Raw genomic sequence first — 6,839 nt, forward strand, 5'->3', positions numbered from 1 at the left:
GCAAGCAACATCGAGGTGGCTCAGTAAAGTGCTTCCCGCCCAGGCATGAGGACCTGAGTTCGGTCCCCAGAACCTTTGTAAAAGGCCAAGTGTGGCAGTATGCACCTGTGACCTGTGAGGTGAAGAGGCTGAGACAGGAGGATCCCTGGGTCTCTCTGGTCACCCAGTTTAGTTATAGCAACAAGTTTCAAGCCAATGAGGGACCCTGTCCCATTGAGGCAGGCTCAATGGCTGGGTGGGTGGAGTTGCCTGCTGCCAAACCCGATGACCTGAGCTCAATCTGTAGGACCCACATGCTGGTAAGAGACAGTCGTCACACACACACACACACACACACACATACACACACACACACACACACACACTCTACAGGGCCCTCCTATAGTTACTGCCCAGCCCTCTGCCTTCATGGTATAGTTCATAAATGTTTCTTTCTAAAAGGAGAAAAGGCCTTAGAAGACATACAGTTAAGACCATACTCACTTCTCAATCAGACCCTCAGTCTGCCTCGGCACGAGAACTATTACTAATTTGAATGGAGCTGAGATGAACCATTAAAAGATCTGTTTCTCCACAGCCGGAGTGGTCACTGCAATTGGGTTTGTGTTTACCTTCTTCCAAACACGCTCTACAACATCAACAGCTAACCGACTCCTTCAGGCTCCAAGGACTGTATCAGGTTAAATGGATACAGCATTTGGAAAAGGAAGAAGTTCTACCAGCAGTCAGAATCTAAACCTTTATATTCATAACTGTGTAAGGTGATCCAGCTGTCTTCACTGGCTTTTCCAGAAGAGACTACCTCTGCTCACATACATGGTGTGTGTGCACACACCCATTGTCCTTCTGGCTAATAGAGATTCGCCCCATAACGCTGTGCAGCTAGGTCACAGGGTCCTTTTGAAGATTTATTTTTAATTATGTGCTCATGTGTACGTCTGCAGGTGGGTGTGTGCATGTGCCAGCACAGTGCACATGTGTACGTCTGCAGGTGGGTGTGTGCATGTGCCAGCACAGTGCACATGTGTACGTCTGCAGGTGGGTATGTCCATGTGCCAGCACAGTGCACATGTGTACGTCTGCAGGTCGGTATGTGCATGTGCCAGCACAGGTGTATAGCAAAGTCCAGAAAGGGCATCATCCCCCTGCAGCCGGAATGACAGGTGTAGATGCTACAAAGAAAACTTGGGTCCTCTGCAAGAGCAGCAAATGCTTTTATCTACAGAGCCATCTCCTTAATCCTTTTAAATGTTGTGAACACCAATGTCATGATCTCTCTTCAATGTCCCAGCTTCATCTTTCAACACTAGGAGTCTTGGAACATGCATCTTTAGTATTGTTGTCTTCATCTTCATCACTGCCTGATTGTCCCCAGCTTCTTTCAACTGTTCAGTGTGTGAGTGTGTGTCTGTGTGTGAATGTATGTGTGTATGTCTGTGTGTGTGTGTGTGTGCATGAATGTGTGTATGTATGAATGTGTGTGTGTGTGTCTGTGTATGAGTGTGTCTCTGTGTGTGTGCATGTATGTGTGTGTCTGTGTGTGTGCATGAATGTGTGTGTGAGTGTGTGTGTGTCTGTGTGTGAGTGTGTCTCTGTGTGTGTGCATGTGTGTGTGTTTGTCTGCATGAATGTGTGTTTGTGTGTATGAATGTGTGTGTGTGTTTGTCTGTGTGTGTGTCTGTGTGTGTGTGTGTGCATGAATATGTGTGTGTGTATGTATGTGAGCGCATGTGCATGCCTGCATGTCTGTGGGGAAGAGAGGATGGGTATGTGCATGCATGTGTATAGGGTTGTGGCACTGTTTTAGTGTGTCGTTCAGAGAACAATGCATGGAAGTCAGTTCTGTCTCTTGACCATGTGGGTCGCAAGGACCAAACTCAGGTCAAGCTTAGTGGCAAGTGCCTTTACCCACTGAGCCACCCTGCTGGCCCTAATATTTGCTTTTGCTTGTCTCTTGTAGTCCAGTCTGGCTTTGAAGTCACCCTGCCTCTACCTCCCAAGTGCTGCATGTGTGCTCCCACACCCAGCTCCTTCACCCATCTTAGCAATGATTCTGTGAGGAGCCTCTGACAAGTTCTTATCATGCCTGTTTCTTTCTTCATTTTTTAAGATATTTATTTTCATTTGTCAGTATGTGGGTGATTTGCCTGCATGTTTGTATTTGTGCCAGAAGGTATCATATCACCGACAATGGACGGTTGTGAGCCATGCTGTGGGAACTAAACTCAGGCAACCCCTGTTCCTAACTGCTGAGCCTTCTCTCCAACCCCTCAAGTCTGTCTCTTTCTTTTTCTTTGTTTCTTTCTGTTTGTTTTCGTTGTTGCTGTTTGGAGCAGGGTTTCTCTGTGTAGCTTTGGCTATCCTGGAACTCACACTGTAGATTAGGCTGGCCTTGAACTCACACCAATCTGCCTCCCAAGTGCGGGGAGTAAAGGGGTGTGCCACCACCACTTGTCCTGTGTCTATTTCTTACAAGTTTGTTTTGGCCAGCTCACTGAGGCTATCTGGAGGGCCTCTTTTCTTGAGCCCAGGAGCTCTGCGTTCTGAGGTCCATGCCAGCCATGGTCAGCCAGGACTTCCCCCTCAGGGTGGCTGACAGCTGCAAAGAGAAGGCATGACCAGAGAGCACAGGCCTTGCTAGCCAGGGGGATACAGAGTTGGGAGCTGTATGGGAGCGCCAAGAACAGTGTGTGGGGCTCAGGAAAGCACATGTACTGCCTGGTGGAGGATGGAGGAAAGCTAGGAGGCTCACTGAAGAGGTTGCACCCAACTGGGCCTTAGCATTTTCTGGGGGAATGTTCTTCCTCTGTGAAAGTCCTGCATTTGACAACCCCCGGGCTTCCTCCCTTGTGACGTGTCATGTAATCCTTGGCAGCCCTTTGAGTCAAGAATTGCCCTCCCTCATCTACAAATAGAGGAACTCAGGCTACTTCTGCCCTCCGAGAAGGCACATCCACCTGCGTTGTGGCTCTCCACTGCTATCTGTGGTACTTGGTCCCCTCCTTCTGCTGCCTAGTAGGAGTCTGAGTCTTCAAGGGGAAGTGGACAGCCTTGTCACACACAGTTTGAAACCAAGTGCCTGAAGGAGCAGGACTGGTGCCAGCCATCTCAGAAAGTGGCATCTTAGTGCCCCTTGGGCACCACAAAAACCAAGAAGCAAAGGCTCTCAGGCCAGTAGAGCACACTAAGGGACTGGCTTAAAGGTAGAGGGCAAGGACTCGGTCATGGGCTCCATAGCAACCAAGGAGAGTAGGCAGCTGGAGGTGGGGGGTGTAGCTTTTGAAGTTCAGGGGGCCTTCAGAGAAGCTTCTAGTAAATATTTCATGTTGTCTTGGAAGTAGTTAGAGACGCCCCAGGAGCTCAACCTACTTCCTGTTTCTCAGAGGTCAACCTTATACCCAGCCCGGAAGTGTTTCCTCCCTCAGTGGCATCCTGGTCCAGACCAAGATTGTCCTATCCCAGCAGGCAAGCCTGATGCACAAGAGGCTCACTTCCTCAAGAGCCTTGGGACACACAGAGGCTGGTGGTGGCTGGTTGGTTCCTCCCCCAAGTTTGGAGGGGGATAGTTGGCGTAGGCCACAAACCACCCCCCCCCCCCGTTCTATTTTTCCTTTGTTCTCCTCATCCTATATTTAAAGCAACCACCTCCCACTGCCAGCTGCTGTCACCAATCCTTAGAAAGATGGTGGGGGTGGGGTGAGAGCAAGCCACAGAGGCAGAAGGTTTGTATTATTATTAATAAGACTTCTAGACTCTTGAGTGCACAGATGTGCTGGGCTCCGTGCTGAGCAGTCTGTACTGGGTCTGGTTTGGCTCTTCTGTCTGTTCTGGGATGCTGCTGCCTACGTCTCACAGGTGAGGAGTCGGGACTCAGGTAGTCAGCCTATGACAGAACAGGGCTCAGTTAGTCAGCCTATGACAGAACAGGACTCAGGTAGTCAGCCTATGACAGAACAGGGCTCAGTTAGTCAGCCTATGACAGAACAGGGCTCAGATAGTCAGCCTATGACAGAACAGGGCTCAGATAATCAGCCTATGACAGAACAGGGCTCAGATAATCAGCCTATGACAGAACAGGGCTCAGATAGTCAGCCTATGACAGAGCAGGGCTCAGGTAGTCAGTCAGCCTATGACAGAACAGGGCTCAGGTAGTTGGCCTATGACAGAACAGGACTCAGGTAGTTGGCCTATGACCCCAGAGCCCAGCTCGAAACTGCTCAGGTGGTTGCTTCCCACCTGAACAAGCTCCCTGCACCTCTGTGACGTCATCTGCAGAATAGGGATTGTCCTCCTTCCCCAGGTAGACTTTGGGACCCAGGAAGAAGTGGCCATGAATGTTTATGGATGTCCCCAGTGCTGGGGGCTCATGGATTTGGGACAGGGCTGGTGTGAAGCCTGAGGCTCCATTCCTTACACAGAGCATGGGGGTGGGACTCAGGAAGGCTGGGCTGAGTCTGGCAAGATGACCACTATCTCCATCCCTCCCTTACCACCTAAGCTCTACAAAGCTAAATCAGTAAAGGCAGGGTGACTAATGCACACCCCTGACCAGTGACAGAGACCACACGCAGCTGGGACCAGACCCTGACCTTTCATCTCGAGCTGAGACAGACTCCCAGAGTATGTGCACCCATGTTGGAGTTTTGCTACTGACCAAGCGGCACCCCATGCCATGTGTCCTAACCTCCAATCAGCCTGGTGTAACAGGCCAGGGAGATTACGTGAGAACCTTGATGCTGTGGATGAAATAACTCTCAGACATCTTGTGACACACCAGAGTGGAGCAGACTCGGGTGAGGTCCTTACTGTAAGTCAGTGGCTCAGGGACACAGCAAGAGCCTGACTGGCCCCCACTCTACCTGCCCAGTCATTCTGTGTCCGCTTGTGCCTTGTGTTCCTCCTCGGTGGCATCTGCACCTGCTGCACCTTAGTTACTAGGTTAACTGAGAAGTGCTGGGTCTGAGTTCTCTGTGCTTCCCCAGTGCCTGGCACAGGGCTCCACATACACCATAACGCATGTGCAGGTCACGTGTGCTTCCTCGCACATGTTATGGCAGCACTTAGGAAATTTAAGCGGGAATGTCAGAAATTTGAGGCCAGCCTAAGTTACACGGTGATGTCCAGGCCAGCCCGGACTAAAGCACAAGTTCCTCCATTTCTAACAAATAAAACACGCAGCCAAGAAGCACTCAGGAGGCAGAGGCAGGCAGATCTTTGAGTTCTAGGCCAGACTGGTCTACAGAGAGAGTTTCAGGACAGGCAGCGCTATACAGAGAAACCCTGTCATAAAAAAACAAACTAACTACTACTACTAATAAATATGCATTGTGACTAATGGAGCAAGTGAATAAAAGAATGATAATTGGGTGGCTAGAGAAGTGGAGGGATGGGTGGATAGAGAAACGATGGATGGATGGATGGATGGACAGGTAAGTGTAAGAAAAATGGAGGGATAGATGGAAAGATAGAGGGATGTGTGGAAGTGCTGGTAGAAAGATGAGTGGATGGAAGGGCAAGGGATAGAGGGATGAAAAGATGGAGGTATAGTGGATGGGTGGTTTGGGTACAGGACTCTGAAAGGGACTCCAGAAGGAGAGCTGGCAGCTAGGGGTGCCTGGCAGAAAGACAGGGCTCACATTCCCAGCAGGAGCCCTTTGTGAAACTTCTGGAGTCTTCCTTGACCACACTGAGGACAGAATCTTCTGGCTTTGGGGTCTGAAGGTCTGGAGTACTTGTAGAAGCAGAGGAACCTTCTGTTCTGTATGCATCCATTACCAAGCGTAAGACTGTGTACACAGCTTGGGAAGTGGGGAGGGTCCCAGCTTGAGCCATGATGGACAGGGTGAGACTCATATATCATGGGCAGGAGGAAAAGCATGGAGCAGTGGACAGGGAGTCTTACAAGAGAGCAAGGGAACACAAGAGGGACTGAGAACTCAGGCCTCATCTAGCTTTGAGGGGCTGGCGGGGTGGGGACTCGGGGGAGCAAGAGAGCCAGGCCAGTAAGAACCTGTCCTGCTAGCCAAAAATGGAGGTGGGCTGCAAGCCATGCTGCAGGCACCAGAGAGCAGCAACCTCTTCTCGGAAGCCCTCACTTGTACCCTGAGCATGATGATCTGGATGTAATCCCGAGACCCAAAGTTCCCCGTTGCTCTTGATAACAGCAGCTCTCCAACCCTGGCTCTAGAGCTTGAAGCACTAGAACGGCAGGTCATGAGCCACACTAAGCCCATGCCCTGGGGCACCAGTACCACCCATTTCCACCTTCACATCACCCAGATGAGCTGGACACAGCTGGGTCAGCTGTGACAGAAGAGAAGCTCATGATGTCAAGTAAGAGCAGGCCCATCTTAGGAGCCCAGCCCTCCCCAGCCTTGTCCCAACCATCCTGCCCTTTCTGTGAGTCTACCAACTGAACAGTTTTCTGATGCTGGCGGTGCAGGGCGACCTCTTGTGGCCATATGTGGGCATAACATGCCTATCTGTGCCTGCGGGAGACTTCGGGGTGGAGCGGCAAGCCAACCACTGGCCAGCCACCTCTTCAGGTTCATTAAGCCGAGAGAGAGAGAGAGAGAGAGAGAGAGAGAGAGAGAGAGAGAGAGAGAGAGAGAGAGAGAGAGAGAGAGAGAGAGAGAGAGAGAGAGAGAGAGAGAGAGAGAGAGAGAGAGAGAGAGAGAGAGAGAGAGAGAGAGAGAGAGAGAGAGAGAGTGGTTTTGAGTCAGATAGAAACAGACTTCTGCTCTTCTCCCACAAACATTTATCAAGCACTTCCTCCACACTCTCCCTGCATAGGTGATAGGTGCAGAGTCACAGGCAGCCTAGTAGATTGGCCCCCAGCC

Source organism: Micromys minutus (assembly GCF_963924665.1).
Source record: "Micromys minutus genome assembly, chromosome: 27".
Lineage (NCBI taxonomy): Eukaryota > Metazoa > Chordata > Mammalia > Rodentia > Muridae > Micromys > Micromys minutus.